Source organism: Equus przewalskii, chromosome 8, assembly GCF_037783145.1.
Source record: "Equus przewalskii isolate Varuska chromosome 8, EquPr2, whole genome shotgun sequence".
NCBI classification, from domain to species: domain Eukaryota; kingdom Metazoa; phylum Chordata; class Mammalia; order Perissodactyla; family Equidae; genus Equus; species Equus przewalskii.
The window spans coordinates 9,953,857-9,971,580 of NC_091838.1; the positions used below are offsets into that span (position 1 = coordinate 9,953,857).

The 17,724-nt window shown below is 35.0% G+C and overlaps 1 protein-coding gene across 1 annotated transcript in view; it reads right to left on the reverse strand.

The window, feature by feature from the left end:
* Nucleotides 1-17,724, reverse strand: part of LOC103550946 (uncharacterized) — a 117,824-nt gene that overhangs the window by 12,662 nt on the left and 87,438 nt on the right. Inside the window, exon 7 of the mRNA XM_070630415.1 lies at nucleotides 2,440-2,542. The gene's annotated coding sequence lies outside the window, so the exon portion shown is untranslated. The remainder of the gene's footprint in view (nucleotides 1-2,439; nucleotides 2,543-17,724) is intronic.

A 17,724-nucleotide genomic window follows, 5' to 3' on the forward strand; every position in this document is an offset into this window, starting at 1 on the left:
ATGATAGGTGAAAACTATAGGCATAGTTAGCCACATGTGCATGCCATCATCTTGTCAACATAAGACAGCAGGAGGTCAAGCGCAAAAATTTCAGCTGAGGTCTCAGCCACTAGATGCCGCTGATGTGTCTGGAGGCCTAGGAAGTGACTTCTACAGAAGTATAAAGGCTTACATCTTGGAAAATAAAACGCTGTTACTATGGTGACCAGCTGAGATTATGGATAATGAGAGTACCATGTTTTCCACTCTCTAAGGAGCTATTGTTCTCCACATATTGCTCTATACCGAACATTACTGACCTTCAAAATGCATCAAAATCATTGGTACTTTCCTTTCTAAAAAAAGGATATTGCATTCAGTGCTTTTGTGTGAGTGAAAAGCTGTACACATCAGTCATTCACACACACACAGACACACATACACAAAATATGGAAAGGAACCATTATTCAACGCATTTTTCTTAGTGATCAATGGTCTTAAGAGAACATGATGTCACAGTTTCTACAACTTTGTGTGTTTCCAAATTCTTTAAAATTCTCTGTCTACAAAGATAGAGGAATTGAAGGAACTAACTCAATATTTATGATCTCTGTAATAGCATCAAATATCTAGCTAGAAATAATTGTAGGCAAGAGTATGTTTTCAGTGGAACAGGGATTTTAAAAATTTCCAGTTTATTTAGAGAAATACATGTAGTTATTTTTCTTCTAAATCTAGCAGAGGACAAGAAAATAGAGCCACAGGGAAATAGAAATCTTTTACATAAAACAGTTTAGAACAGGTGTTAAAATATGTTAAAAGGATAAATAATATTTATTGTTTATTAACTAGTTGATTATTGATGTCTTTAATATTCCTATCTCCAATAGGAAATCTGTGAAATTAAGGTTCATATTTATGCATTTTTAGAAATTTAAATGTAAGGGAAATGTTCAATGGATATTGTGGTGCTCTATAAGAATAACTTGAAAGAAAATTCCCCAAAAACAATTACTTAAACTTGCATAGCCCAAGGAAATAAAAATTAATTAATATATCTCAAAATTCAAGCAAGGGAAGAATTAATGACCAGATTTTTCACGTCAAAAGACTTTATATAATAACTAACGAGTATGAAAAGTAATACATATGTCATTTTTCATAATATATGATGGGTTCTCATTATCCCAGAAAACTCCACCCAGTCATTCCTTTCAAAAACTATCACTGAGCTGCTTGAACTTAAAGTGAATTTGATATGCCATTTCCTTGGGCCTAGTCTCCAATGGCATTAAACGACTCATAGAAATCATGGCTTGGTATGTAGTTCTTAACAGCAGTTGCACCTTTTAAAAACAAACAGAAGATGAGGCTGACAAGAAATATCTGGAAATAAATGTCAAGTGGCATTGTTAGAATACTAACCTTGTATTTGAATCAAAGTTTCCCAAAATACAGGAAATTCTGAAAGTACAAGTTTCTGGCTACCAATATTTGTCTGTCACCTCAATGAAAATGCGATGGAGACATTCAAGGGACTAAAAACAATAGTGTGACATATCCCACAATGTATTTTATTCTCTGTCTTAGATTCCTAGGGTTGCCATAATAAAGCACCACAAACTAGGTGCCCAAAACAACACAAATGGATTGTTTCACGGTTCTGGAGGCTAGAAGTCCATGATTAAGGTGTCAGCAAGGCCATGCTCTCCCTGAAATCTGCTGGGAATCTTTCCCTGCCTCTTACTAGCCTCTGGTGGTTTGCCAGCAATCTCTGGCATTCCTTGGCTTGCAGCTGCGTATCTCCAATCTCCACCTTCATCATCACATGGCGTTCTCCTTGTGTGTCTCTGTCTTCGCATGGCCTTCTTCTTCTAAGGACATCAGCCATTTTGGATTAGGAGCCCTTCCTACTCCAGTGTATCCTCAGTTTAACTAATTATGCCTACAATGACCCTATTTGGTAATAAGGTCATCTTCTGAGGTACTGGGGGTTAGGACTTCAAAATATCCTTTGTGGGGGGGACACAACTCAACCCATAAGACTCTCACAATACTAGAAAGAATTTGGTACAACATCAAACCTTATAAATGATCACCATTTTCTTCTCTTGATTTGCAACTGCTTTTTAGAAGATCATGAGGTTTACAATCAGCTTTATGATGTCATACTCAAGCATTAACAATGGACTCTACTGACTAAAAAGCAGGATGGACTAGAGACTCAAAGAATACAAAAGACTGACTACAACTGACATCCTCCTGCAATCAGGCATAAATGTATTTAAATCATAAAATCTTAAAAAAAAAAAGGTGACATCTTTCCCCAGTTGTCATTGGCAACTAAACAATTACCCTATGTGGATGGACATGAATGACATCAGAGATTATTGTGAAGAAATGTTTAATTCTAATAATAATTGTGGCTTCATATTTTACTAAGGAACATATAACACATACCATTCATTCCTCTATGTTTCATATAGTCATGAAGTAAGGAAATTTTTAAAAATTGCAGCTTCACGAATCTGTGGATTAACTGTAAATGCCTCTGTGCTTCCATCTGCAAAAACAAGAGTATTCTAGTCATATTCAAGCAATGTAATTTTTTTCCAAATTTTCATCATTTATTCCCATCAAATTCTGTTCCAATGGTATACCAAAAGAGGGGAAAAAATTACTTCCAAAGTTTCGAAAGATCAAAAATGTGCTCATTGAGCCATTGATCCATTCATTGATCCTTTCAACCTCATCCATGAGAATGTACCATTCCAGGCATTGTGATAGTTCTTGGATTTAAACAGTCCCCAGGCCTGGCAATGAAACCAGGCTATGGTGGTACACGTGCTGAATCTCAACTAGACTATCAAGCTTGCTGAAATACTTAGTGAATAAACAGTGATACCTTTGTATTAGAATTTAAAGAAGAATGCAAAGAGCATCACAAAATATGTATTTTGTAAATTACATTTTGATTACGTTTCCCAACAGTGATGCTAATGTAATTTTCTTCTGGATTTCAAGGGAAGCTTTGGATTGCTTTTGTAGTGTTCATTTGAAGACACAAATAGCAGTCACATTTCCAGCAGCCTAATGGCAATCACCTGTATGTCTCACCAGTACCACAAATTAAACGTGTTCATCACTGAACCCATCATCTTCATTCTCTAACTCTACTTATTTGTATGTTACTGATTTCTCTTGTTGACACCATTACCTTTCTACAACCCAGACTCAAAAATCAGTATTTTCTTCTTTTTTTAACATTCTTTTTATTAGAACTCTCGTTCACTTCCTCATTTTAACTCCATAATATTTTTCTATCTATTCCTTCTTTATTTTCACAAACCATTCTCATTACCTCTCTTAGAACACTGGCTTTCTAGATGGTCTCTCAACTTGCTTTTCCAACATATTTATTTCATTGAAGCACAAATCTGATCATGATATCCCCTTAAATAAAAATCTTTCTTCCTCCCCTTGGTCCATGGAATAAAGCTCAAAGCCTTTTGTCTAGCATTCAAGGCCTTCCATAATTGGTTGCATCTCTCCATTTACTATCTTCCTATCATTTATCATATCCAGAGCACTATTTTCAAACTAGGATAACTGCTATTAACCTGAGCATTCCCAATTCATGATATTACTCACACTAGATAATCAATGAGAATGCCTTTATATCACATCAAATTCTACTATTCAGTGATAATAGTTACTATTTTATTTAACTATATGAGAGACTGAGCTGATTTATTACAACCAAGTGATATACTTACAAATCCTTCAAAATCTATAGCTTGTTTTAATATCTCCAAGATATATCAAAAATATAGTATTTTCAAAAATCCACAAACTGAATGATTATTTGCAAATTTTTTCCACAATTAATAGAATGTGGAAAGGACAATTTCTTCAACAAATGGTGTAGGGGGGAAGCATAGCACAATAATGCTGGTGGCCACAAAGCTATAGTCCAGCAGTGTACTGATGGACAGGAACCGGACCAGTTCCTTGAGGTCCAGCAGCAGCGCCAGGAGAGCCATGAGCAGCCCAAAAAACATAAATGTGGATTTTATTATTAAAAATCTATCTAATATGGTCTTCTTTGTACAACACAAATTATTCAAATTCATAAGCACTCTACTCAGAGGTATTCCATAAAGAAGTTCTTCAAGAAAGTATAGCAGAGTAAAACACAATTTGTTAACAATTTAATTTCCATTTCTTATTTTGCTCAGCTAACCCTATGTTCATTAGTCCACATAATAGTTTCAATATTTAATATTTTTAATATGATCATAGAAGAAATAGATGCTTGGTGTGAAGTAAGAAGAGAAAGTAAATTTCTAGTTAGATGCTGGTAAGAAAATTTACAGTTTAGCTTTGCTACAACCAGAATTATTGCTATTCCAAAAGAAATTTTTTACAATAAAAACTAAATATATGAATGGAAATGGTCAAAATCAAATTTATTTCCATTTTACTATAATTCTTTCAAATCAATTTTTTGAAATTTTGTTTCATTTTTAATGTTAGAACCTCTAAAAAAGTCTTTGCTGATTAAAGATGAGGATTTGGTAAGTGATTTTATTTGATAAAGTTATATTAATATACATGAGATGTTTTATTCTTTTGCATTTTTGATATTAGAGAATGGGAAAAAATAAGGATTTTCGCTGAAAAAAATCTTTGAGAGTCCTGCTCAAGAAGGCAAATAAGTGTACTCTGAGATACGCACTACACCCCAAACACTTAGTAGTGATTGATAAAATATAAAAAGAGAAAACCGAAAATTCACTTGTGCTCAAAACCAAGATCGACATTTCTATAAACCAGAGTCCTAACAGGAATCAGGACAGAAGCCCGGGGCAGCTGGACTCCCGGACAGAACAGACACAATGGCAGCTTCTTTTAAGCTGTTGGCTCAGGCAAGAGTCCAGAAGAGAGTAGGAAGCCCAGAAACAAAGCCATGCATGTAGAGGAAGTAGATATGTGATAGGACGACCACACAAAATGTTCATGAATGAACGTCCCAGCTTATACCCGTTGTCCTTGTGTTTTGTCTGGTTTGGGAAGCATGCTGTTTGTTTGCTAGGTTTGTTTTTTTCAACGATTTCCAATAGTTAGGTTAAATTAAGTATGGATGTGGTATCTCTTGTGGTTCCAGAATCTTCCATGGTCTGTCCAATGTTGTGTGAGATGCATGTGTAATGAATTGAGTTAAACTAGCTTTGCCTGATTTTTCCTAGATACAGTGTAACTAATAACACACATTCTAAGAAAACAAGTAGAGTATTTACTGAGAGGAGTGGCTAAAGGCTCTTTCCAGCCTCCTGGGGTGGTGAGAGAAGCATCTGAAACTGGGTGTTTTTGCAAGCCATTTGTATATCAGCCAGCTTTGCTGTTTCTCATGTTTTTGCCTATGAGATACACCATGCTGCCAGACCACCAGTTGGTGGACCACGCCTTGGCTTGAAAGATGTACAAAGCTGCCAGTTGATGTGATCCTTGGGCCCTATGGGAAATCATGGAATGTGTTTGTAAGATATAGAGACAGTCAGAGTAGTTGTACTGTAGACTCTATAGACATTCGTTGGAATGCCCTTATTTGAATGATTCTGTCATTTATTGTATGGTGGAAATATATAACTTTTATTTTTTGCAAATAAACCCTTTTGACAACAATGAACTCAAAAATATGAATGCTTATGCTAATGAAAAATTAAATACAGATTTTATGTATCCCAAAGGTTGATGATGGACATAGAATTTTCCCAAAATGTTTATGGATATATGGTATTCACTATAGGGCCTTAAGTATATCATGACTACATGAAAATCAAAATGCAGAAATTTACCAAAGAATTATTAGCATATTTTCCCAAGTTAGAGGTTATTTTAAGCAGACCATGCTGAAGACTACATTTTAATAAAGAAGCCACAGGAAGTGTATTTCATACCGAAGCATTTTCATCTTTTCAGTGAAGCATGACTTTTCATTTAGATCAAATGATTTTTCTTTTAAATTAACTCACTCAGTTTCAAACTCAAGTTTTCTTATGCTCCATTGAATAGATAAGCAGTAGCTGTTAACATGTTGGATCCAGTATTAAAATAACTTCACAGTTTAATGTTCCTGTTTGCATACGTGTTACTAAACGTTTCAGATAAAATATAGCTTGCTTCTAAAATTGATTTGAATTTTTTTCAACCAATTCATGGAAGAATACTACAGATGTTAGAAGTTCATTACGTTGTCGTTTAAAAATGTAAAATTATTATGAATGCTGTTTCTTTTAAATTTAATTTTAGTTTAAAAGTTCAAAAGGTAACCTCTTTTTTGGGCAATAATATAAATTTTGATGGAGCACATGTATGTAGAAATGTGTGGATTTTATACATAGTTCAAAGACTCTTATAGACCAATATGAAAAACAAATAAAACTATATTTTACTTGTGTTTATAAAATAACCAGAAAATGGTAAATACTATAAATTTCAATGTAAAGTAAGGAACTAGAGAAGTGGAAAGTCTATAAGAAGATACTCAACCTCATTTTAAGCAAAATGAAACAATGAGAAATTCTCAGAAAATGAAAGGCCATTTATTTTCATCACTTTGTGAAAAGGAAGCCCTGGAGCCCTGAGCTAGAAAAGAAATCATGACGGACCTTGTCTTTCTGAAAATGCATTCAAGCATTCATTTTATTTAGAAAATGAACAAGATAAAAGCTGTTTATACTCCCAATTTTCACTTGTAAATTATAAAATAATTAGAATGTTCCTATAAAAAATGAAAGCCAGGTAGTAAGTCATGCCTACAAAGGAAATAAAAACCATAATTCAATATTTCAAAATTAGCTAAAAGAAAATAAGAAATGTGGAAACTATAAAAGAACATATTGGGGCCAGCCCGGTGGTGCAGCAGTTAAGTTCGCACATTCCGCTTCTTAGCGGCACAGGGTTCGTCAGTTCGGATCCCAGGTGTGGACATGGCACTGCTTGGCACACCATGCTGTGGTAGGCATCCCACATATAAAGTAGAGGAAGATGGGCACGGATGTTAGCTCAGGGCCAGCCTTCCTCAGCACAAAGAGGAGGATTGGCAGTAGTTAGCTCAGGGCTAATCTTCCTCAAAAAAAAAAAAAAAAAAAAAAACAGATTGTAAGTTAGAAAATCTTAAAAATAAGACGTTTGGGAAAAAGGAAGATATAAAAAGATGGGTGACAGCACTTACACAAGCATTGAAAGTAAAATAAAAGATTACATCAGAAACAAAAAACACCCCTAAAATATAAGGTATACAAGAGCCAATAAACACAATGGATGATGCCTTCAGGAAAATAAAAGATGGAAAGAAGAAAAATATTTAAAAGCAAAAGAAATGAAGAAAAAATGAAAAGGATTTGACATATCATGATAAATAAAGAAGATAAATTAAGAAAATTCAATAGACATATAACAATTGCCAAAAAGAAAACCTACAGCAATGGAATATAAAATATGCTTAAAACAATAACTCAAGAAAAATTTCCAGAAATGAAAAACCTGAAACTACTTACCCAGAAATCAACCTATAAAGACAATACCAAGATATATTCTCATAAAACCTTTAGGCTTTAAAGATATTTTTTGCTTCCCAGCAAAAAGATCAAGTCTCTTAAAGGGAAGGGAAACCAGATTATTATTAGACTTCTTTTCCTTTTTTTCTTTTTTGAGGAGGATTAGGCCTGAGCTAACATCTGCTGCCAATCCTCCTCTTTTTGCCGAGGAAGACTGGCCCTGAGCTAACCTGTGTGCCCATCTTCCTCTATTTTATATGTGGGGACAACTGCCACAGCATGGCTTGCCAAGCAGCGTGTAGGTCCTCGCCCAGGATTCGAACTGGCAAACCCCGGGTCACCAAAGCGGAACATGCAAACTTAACCGCTGTGCCACCAGACCGGCCCCTATTACTAGACTTTTCTAAAGCAACACTTGATGCTGGAAGTCAATGGAGTAACACATTTTAAATACTGAAGAAAATAAAATAAGATCCATAAATTTAAGATCCCAGTCCAACTGATCTTTAAGCATAAAAACCTCAGGCCATGAAAACCTTGTCATGAAATGCAAGAATTTATGGGATATTTTTCCCATGAGTCTTTCTCAGGGAAAATAAAGAGAATGAGCATCAGACGACCCTAAAGTCTGGAGATCATCAACGTAAAGACTAGTGGGATCTTGGGGACTGGTCCTTCCATTAACATGGTCAGCACCTGGGAGACGTTCAAATGCCACCATCAATTTCAGCATCAAACCCATCACCACCTCAAACCAGAACAAACTGAACACTCACTTGCTCCTAGTTTTGAGCTTTAAAATCTTGAGCTGCTGGGAACTGACTCTTGCGGAGGTTCTGATCTAAGTTACTCATTAGTGCATATTATTATTCTTAGTCGGTGATGCTCAGGAGAAATTTCTGGAAGCTGTGTTAGTGATCCCACCTTCATTTTGTCTACTCGGCCTCTGCAGGAAGCAGCTGTTTCATAAACATTTATGCCGCTGTACTTGTACCTCAAAAAATATGAAATTACTTTCTGCCTGTTTCAAAACACTTATTTTTACAACTGACGTGACTTCGTGATTATCTCTATCTTTTCTCCTTCACGCATTAAAGACCAGTTTTCAAAAAGAAGAATGAAAGTGAGGAGGAGAAAGAGGAAGAAGAAAGAGGGGAGCAAGAACAGGAAAGGTACAGATGGCCGTTGAAGGGGAGAGAAGGAGGAGAAGGGGAAGCAGAGGTAATTGCAGAAGGAACTGTGAATTCAAAGTGAGCAACTGGACAGTGACAGAGAGGTCAACTCCCAGGGCAACAGCACAGGTGGACACCGCGGTGTAAGCAACAAGGACGACAGGATTGCAGATTGCAGTGACCAGGCTGCAAGGCAAAGGGCAGCATCCAGGTATTTTCACATTCACCAGGAAGCTTTGGGACTCTCCTGGGACTCTGCGAGGGGAACAAGGGAGACTTGGAAGAAGTGGCATCTCAATGGTTTACCTGTTGGGGCTCCAAAATGATGAATTTTGTTATAATATATCTCTCTTCACTGTTCCTTCGGTTTGATTAGGCCTGGAGACCTAGGGATTACCTTAGATCGAAAACCACAACAATAAAAATGTTGTTTACATATACCATGAAAAAGTTAACTAAGGATATTAAAAACGTGTCAAATAAATAGCTTACACATAGTGTCATTGAATTTAATCCTACTTTTGGCATTGTGAGAAATAACCATGTGAAATAACATTTAATTGGTACTGACAGAACTCACTTCCTCTTTGCTGGTTTGCAGAGTAGAGAGTACTAACAAATTGCATTCTAGAATGTTGTGAGACCTGTGAAATACATTTGCCCTCTTACTTCCACTCCACAGACACAATCCACATATGCTTAAATCTGCCTTTCCATCTGCCAAATATGAATTAATGGACTGCTTGATAGCAAGAATTTTGTTTTTTAGAATGTCATTAGGTGGTCAAAATCTTTTGAAGCTCAAGCTAAGCTACGAAAAAATATCCTGCAATTACTTTAAAAATGAAAATAACTAAGTGAAATATCCACTCACACAAGACCCATCTGTATGAATATATATTACCAGTTGAAAGTATCATTATAAACATAACTAATGTATGCATAAAACTGATCATAATTTCTCAATAACATTTTCTCTTTCCTGGAACTAAAATAATTACAGTAGGAAACACACTCGATTAGTATTAAACTCTTAAATTAGCTTGGCAGAAAAACATTTGCTAAAATTTGAAAAGTATTTGAGAACTAAGAGGTATATACTGTAATTTGTAATTTTAAATAAATGTGTCTCCTTGTAGAATTATATAAGCTTAAATTTTCATATACAGAAACTAGACTTTTAAGTGTAGTTTCCCAAAGAAAACAAAAATATTTTACTAATATATCAGTATGCATAATTATATATCTCTTTGTTCAACGACATTTTTGCTGAACTCTTGAAAGTTTTTCAAGAAGGAAAAGGAAATAAACATACAATGCTGTCCTTTCTGAAGGCTAGATGTCACTCCAAACTGACGCATGTAACCGCCATTTATTGAATGCTTTCTGCATATTTGTGAGTGTTTTATATTCAGTTCATCTAAAATCCAAATAAGGGGGCCGGCCGAGTGGTTAAGTTCACGTGCTCCACTTCAGTGGCCCAGGGTTTCGCCGGTTCAGATTCTAGGCCCAGACCTCGCACTGCTCATCAAGCCACGCTGAGGTGGCATCCCACTTGCCACAACTAGAAGGACTCACAACTAAAATACACAACTATGTATTTGGGGTGCTCTGGGGAGAAGAAGAAAAATAAATAAATAAATAAATAATAGAGGAAGATGGGCACAGGTGTTAGCTCAGGGCCAATCTTCCTCAGCAAAAAGAGGAGGATTGGCAGCAGATGTTAGCTCAGGGCTAATCTTCCTCAAAAAATAATAACAATAATAATAAAATAAATAAAATCCAAATAGGACTTCTCATGCCAATTTTTCAGATATAGCAGTAAAGTTTCAAAGTTTTAAATAACATGTCCACATTCACTCAGGCCATCAGTGTTAGAACTGGAATTCCAACGCAGGTCTGTCAAAGAACAACCCACACTCTTTCTACTATGCTACACATCAATCATGATTTATTTTCTAATAAAATTCAATTTTTAAAATTTCAGTTTCCTTTTGCCTAAAGAGGCTGTCCTATCAATTTTTAGGTAGAATTTACTGGAGTTAATCCTGGATAGACTTAACTGGAAAATTGTTGAAGACAGAAGAGGATACTAAATGAAGGAACAGTCCAGACAATGGTGATACAACGCAGTTTGGTTTCCAGAAGATCCAAGTTGATTTCCAGTGTTTCCTTTATAAGAGCAGTATCATCATTATCTATGGCCCTTGTCAATGAAAATATCAGCCATCTTTTTGGTTTTTTATCTTTCACTGTAAAAGAGCATTTCTACCCTGGGTTACATAGCAATCATTTACTAATCATTGATTTAAGCTTTTTGTTTATTTTTTACATAGTGTCTTGATCCTAGAGAAGAAACAAGGGTTCTGGAGTCAGACAGACTTAGTTTCAGACCCTGGCTCCCCCACTTACTAGCTGGAGGACAGGACATTGGAGTTATTATTTAATCATTCTCATCATTTGTAAATTGGGAAAATTAATAGCTATCATGTGGGGTTATGGGTGAGAATTAAGACGGCTAATGTACGAAAGGGGCTTAGCCAATCCTGGACTCATAACAGGCACTCAGTAAAATTCGGTCACCTTGCTGTCTTTTTCTCTGTGTTTTAACCTCATAATGCTTACCAAAGTGTAATTTTCAAAAAATTGTAAGCATAACTCCAATGCAAATAATAAATGAACATGTGCCAAAGATTTTATTCTACCTATTAATTAGAGATTCAGTAAGATGCCAAGACTAGTTCAAAAAAGAATTTTCAAATATATATATATATATTTGTTTTTCAAATTCTTTTTCAAACTAGTATTAGCATCTTTATATTTATATATATAAATATATATATGTAAATAAATAGGCAGTCAAGAATACTGAATATATAGAGACAGTCAAGAATACTGAAATGAATTTGCTAGCAGATGCAAAACTTGTTAATATAAAATTTAAAAAGTAATGTTTCTAACATTTGAAAATAAAATGTAATATTTGGGGTTATCCTTTTATGGGATGAAAATTGTTTCTCTACTGGACAAAACTTGTTTGCATCACTATGGACAAAAATCATTTGCTATTAGTTTTCTACAGGTTAATCTTTACCCCTACTGAGTTATAAAATAGCTTCGTCAATAGAAAATTCATCAAATGCGCACACCCTCTTATAATCAAATAATCCCCATATGTACCATTAGACAATGCCTCATCCTCCACCGAAAATGTGCCCGGTAGTCTCTTCTGTGCATTCTCAAATCTGGACATGCTATAAAGTATAAAGCTGGCTTTATAATCCTCTATCTCATTTTCTGAACAAGCGATTCTCAAACCTCCATTCTCTCTACAATACACAAAACATGCTTTTAACATTTTAGGTAAACTATATATATTTATTTCTTAAAGCACTTTCTCATGTCTTTATATGTTTCCTTTTTCTATGCCTTACTTGTCTGTTTGGGTAGGGTCTTTTGCAGTAATAAAGAAAACTTGCTCCAGATGCAATTCTGGCTCCTCACTAACTCTATGATCATGAGCAAGTCACTATTGCTCTCTAAGCCTCAGTTTCTTCCTCTGAAATACGGGGAAAGTAAAGGGTCCTACCTTATTGAATTGTTGTAAGTATTAAAGGACGTAAGACGCGCAAAATTTTAGAATCATTTCTGACATATGGTAATCATTCATTAAATATTGTTTTAATTTCATTGTTATTTTCTAGAGAGATGAGGACAACATTCTTTGAGCTTTTGGTTGTAGAGTGGCCACCAGAAGAAAACGGGAAGAAAAGCAAGTAACAAAGCCTTCTAGAATAGTTGGATCACATCATAGTTTTATTCCTAATTTTTCGAGAAATCTCCATGCTGTTTTCCACAGTGGCTGCATCAGTGTGCATTCCAACCAGCAGTGTATGAGAGTTCCCTTTTCTCCACACCCTCTCCAACACTTGTTATTTCTTGTCTTTTTAATAATAGCCATTTTGATGGGTGTGAGGGGATACTTCTTTGTGGTTTTGATTTACATTTCCCTAATAATTAGTAATGTTGAACATCTTTGAATGTGCCTGTTGGCCATCTGTACATCTTCTTGGCAAAAATGTCAGTTCAGGTCCTGTGCCCATTTTTTAACAGGGTTCTTTGTTTTTTCATTGTTGAGTTTTTTATATATTTTGGATATTAGCCTCTTATAAGATGTATGATTATCCAAAGAATACGAAAACACTAGTTTGAAAACATATATTCACCCACATGTTCATTGCAGCATTGTTTTCAATAGCCAAGACATGGAAACGACCTAAGTGCCCATCAATGGATGAATGGATAAAGAAGATGTGGTATAAATATACGATGGGATACTATTCAGCCATAGAAAAAGATGAAACCTTGCCTCTTGTGGCAACATGGATGGACCTAGAGGGTGTCTTGCTAAGCAAAGTAAGTCAGATGGAGAAAGACAAATACCATATGATTTGTGAAAGATAAAAACAACAAACAAACACATAAATATGGAGAACAGATTGTTGGTTACAAGAGGGGAAGGAGGGTGGGGAGAAGTGAAAGGGGTAATGGGGAACATTTTTACAGTGACGATGGAAACTACACTTTTGGTGGTGAACATGAGGTAGCATACACAGAAGTTGAAATATAATAACGTACACCTAAAATTTATATAATGTTATAAACCAGTGTTACTTCAATTAAAAAAAATGCTTCTGGATGTTGATAATAATGATAAATGTGACAATGAAGTAAACTTTGGGGGCCAGATTGAGATTGTGGTCCAATAATTGGAAGGAGGCACACATTGGTTTTAGGGTAGGAATTTTCTTTCTTCAATTAAGTGGCTCCATGCATTTTCACTTGGAAGATTCAGTTATAAAGCAGAGACAAAGATACACAAAGGAAAGACTTTGCTTCACAAATAATACCCCGCCAAGGTTATTAGCTGTGTTATATTGTTGATTTCTTTTGAAAATTTAACTATAGAAGTTTGGAGTTTATTAACTTATGGAATGAAAAAATAATACTGACTCAAGTACCCTCCTTTTGCTTTTAAAGAAAAGCATATTAAATATTTCACTCCCTTACAGGTAAGGATGGTCTGAGTTATAAGGTAATGAGCCTCCAGCCCCTTAAGTGAGACCAGTGCAGAAGGAATATGTTAAAACACGATAAGGTTACTTCTATTTCTGTGATCCTGAAACATACTCTGCTATAGCATAGAACCAATGTATTAATACAGGTCAAACTTAGACCTCTGAGTTTTTATTTCTTTAGTATTTTTGTTTGGTATTGTTTTGCTTTTTACCCTTCAAAAGTTAGGATTAAAAAGAAAAATAGTCTGATGTAACATGACTCCTTTGAAAAGAACAGTTACATTTATATTCTATAAAATCTTATTAGGCTTGGATTTCAACTAAGATGTTCTATAATTGCTTAAATTTGGATGATATATTAGAACAAGTTCCCAAAATGATGTGTTAACCTTCACTCTGTATAAAAAATATATATATATAAAGCTTTGACAAAAACACACTGAGGGTAACAAAGTATGTTCTTGGCTGAGAGATGACTCAGATGCTTAACAAAAGCCTCTGTTTACCCTCTAACTCACAAATGTGCAAATATAGAACACATCTTACGTGGGGGACTAAATGTCTATGTGCAAAGCCATGAAATTACCAACGAATAGCCAAAATTTAGGGTCTCATAAATTAACTGAGCCATATCACACACTGTTTGAATTATAGTCCTCTAATATTTTACTACATAGTTAAGTTGCAAATACGTAGTATTTATATAATTCCATGGTTTGAAATTTAAATACAAGTTAGGAAAGATTTTATAGTATATATTATTTAACCAACCACATTTATTTTGGAAAATAGTTGTGTTTAAGGAAAAAAAAAAGCAAACTAACATGAGGCAAAGTTTTGACTTACTTTGAACACTGCATATAATAAAAGTTTAGAATAAATTATTAACTAAGTATCTTAGACTCTGGAAAAATAGAAATTACAAGAAATAAAATTAAAACTTTATTGTGCTATAATTAAACCAGAAAAGCTACTGAAACTCTTTTCCCAATTCACTAATTTAATCTACAACTTTTTTGGACTCTTAGAGCAAGCAATACAATATGTGAGCTGGCTCAAAATTTGAAATGAATGGATATTCAAATAACAGATTGGGGCAACATGAGGATACCAGTATGCCCTTACAAGTCTAAAAGAAATAAAATTAGAATGAAGATAGACCTTACCAGTTTTTAAAAGTAGATTTCTAAAGCTACGTTTTCCAATTCTTTGTCTTCTCTGAGCTTCCATAAAAAGATTTCAAAGGGCATTGTGGGCTGACATAAAAAATGTACTACTGTGCTTGAGACTTCTTAAGAATATTATCTACTTAGAAGATAGAATCAGATACTAAGTTCAGGGAATCTGTACATAGTCACTTTTCTAAAACAGCCGACTTTTGGCTCTGTACCACCTGACAATTTCTTTGTCCAAGCCACGCTAAAAATAGATCTTTATATAATGGAAATGTTGCGACATTAACCATAGCAATGTGAATGAGTACCACTATAATAAGGATCTCTCATCAACTCTTGGTTTATGTTATATTAACATATGAAAAAGCTATTTAACATTAAAATTAATACATCATAAAACAATGGTAATGCTTCATACAAAATATAGTTTTATTTGAATCACAACTACTCACAATAGCTATGAATATCCCCATTCAAATTGCTATCATGAATATTGTATAAAATGAGAAGAATAAACTAAAAGTAAAATTAGAATACTGCTTTATAAATTATAATATGTCAAGCTAACAAATGGTAGACTTGTCATATTGAGCAACTAAATGTCTAAATGATCATTCAGCGCTCAGAGTGGAGGAAGAAAAAAACATTGGCTTTGTTGCCTCTAAAGCAGTTGCTCGATTTTTCATACTGTCATTCTGCTCTATTAGCAAAGCCTAACACAATTAGGTATGAATATGCAGTAATAACATGCAAATTGTTCCCTCACAATTGCCCTAAGGCAGCAGTCTCAGCCTTTCTAAGCTGATTCCTTCTACATCATTACAGCCTTGGCATAATTCATCAGAATAAAAAATACCTCAGCCTTATTGCATGTGGCCAGCTAGTAAAATCCTCAGTAGTTGTTAACCACTCTCCCTCGATGGGTTTGTTAGCGAGGCTGTCCCCCGCTCCCTGCCACTCCTGCACTTGTACATGTTTCCCTTGGGTAATGTTAGACACTACATTTGAGCCTGCCAGAACAATTAACCCTACTGTTAATTAGAATGAAATGTCAGGCGCACAGATGGTACAAGCTGGCACCCTGCCATCCCGCCAACTGCTGCTGAAAACAGCTACCCCACTGCTGACAGCTGCTCAGCCATGTCCCGAACCAGCAGATGTCAAAACTTTCCAGCTGAGGAAGGTGAAAAAAAGCAAAGAGGAGGGGTTCTCATCTCAGCAGTGATGATGACTGTTTTACTGCTATTGTATCTATTACCTGTTGTCACGCTGTACCAATCAAGAAGCAGCCTGCAAGCAGCAAGACGCAAATTTAAAATAATGATACTGATAAGCATAACACAAATAAATACAACATGGCTAGAATTCAACACAACGACAAAAATGGCACAGGCAACAAACAAAATCACTGAACTTTTCACGAAGTTCTCCATGAGTTGGACAGCCATATTTTACTGTATGTTTTCAAAGAGAAAAAAAAATCTCAACATTCCCAAATCAGGTCATTAAAAAGGCTGCAAAAGATTGCCTATCTAATCTTCAGAAAAATGTTCACTTTGTTTACAGAATTCATACCTAGGGATGAAATGGTTACTTTTTTCCTGGTGTCTTTTGTTGTTCATAATTTATGAACATAATGTGTGAGATGATAATCTGTGTTTCCTTCCATCCTCATATACACATACGTCGTCCCGAAAAAGAGATAACAGAACGTTATCTGTGAAAAACATCAAAAAGTAAAATAAAGCCTAATTTGACAATAAAATCACAATTGGATACCATTTTAGTTAGAAAAGTGCTTCAGAATTCTGATCTGAATAGTGTGCTAATTTTGCGGTAAAAAAACAGTGATATTATTATGAATTAGTTGGAAATTCAAGTTATTTCTAAACACAAAAGGACTGGATCATAAACCCTTAATATTTATTTTGACTTTATAAAACAACAATTTTGTGTCTGAAGGCTATTAAACGTGGAAAGTGTGGAAATATGAAAGTAATCTCCTTTCAATTATGCTATTTTGAGTCATTCTCTTTAACAGCATGAATGCAGGTGGATATTATAACTTAAATGCCACAGGAAATATGCCATAAAATTTAAAGTTCATGTTTCTGCTATTTCTACTTCTATCAGACATCATTTATTGATAAATTATTCATTGTTACCTAAGTATGCAAACACACAAAGGAAAACACAAGTGGAAGCCTCTGAGTACTCAGAAGGAATTAAAAATCATGCACATGCCAACTCATTTTCTCTAATTAGGCAAAAAAAATCACAATACTAATATGTATACGGAACAAGTATCAGTTAGGGTTTTCTGTCATGCTTAGCCAAAATTAACTTCTCCCACGAGGAGATTTACCAGAAAGATGTGGAATGGTTCACAGTACCTTAAAATGGTTTTAAAAAGCTGAAGAACTGACTTGGAAAGTAGAGACAATTTAGGGAACTAGGTGGCAGGAACAGTGGACAACCTAAGACCCTAAGATGATCAGCTCCTATCATTTCTTCTTCTAAGAATTTAAAGTTCAATTGGCCTACTTTGCTTCATGTGCTCAAGCTAGATATGTGCAGTGCAACTTAATTAATGATTCCAAGAACACCGAAATAAATGTTTAGATGGCTGTTATCAGAAGAAGGACAAGTGGATTCTGTGCGTCAGATACAATAGTGACAAAGGTGACCGATATCCTGTGAAGTCAGTGCTAGAAGATTCCATCAAGAGCTTTGATGCAAGCTTGGTTAAAACTACAGA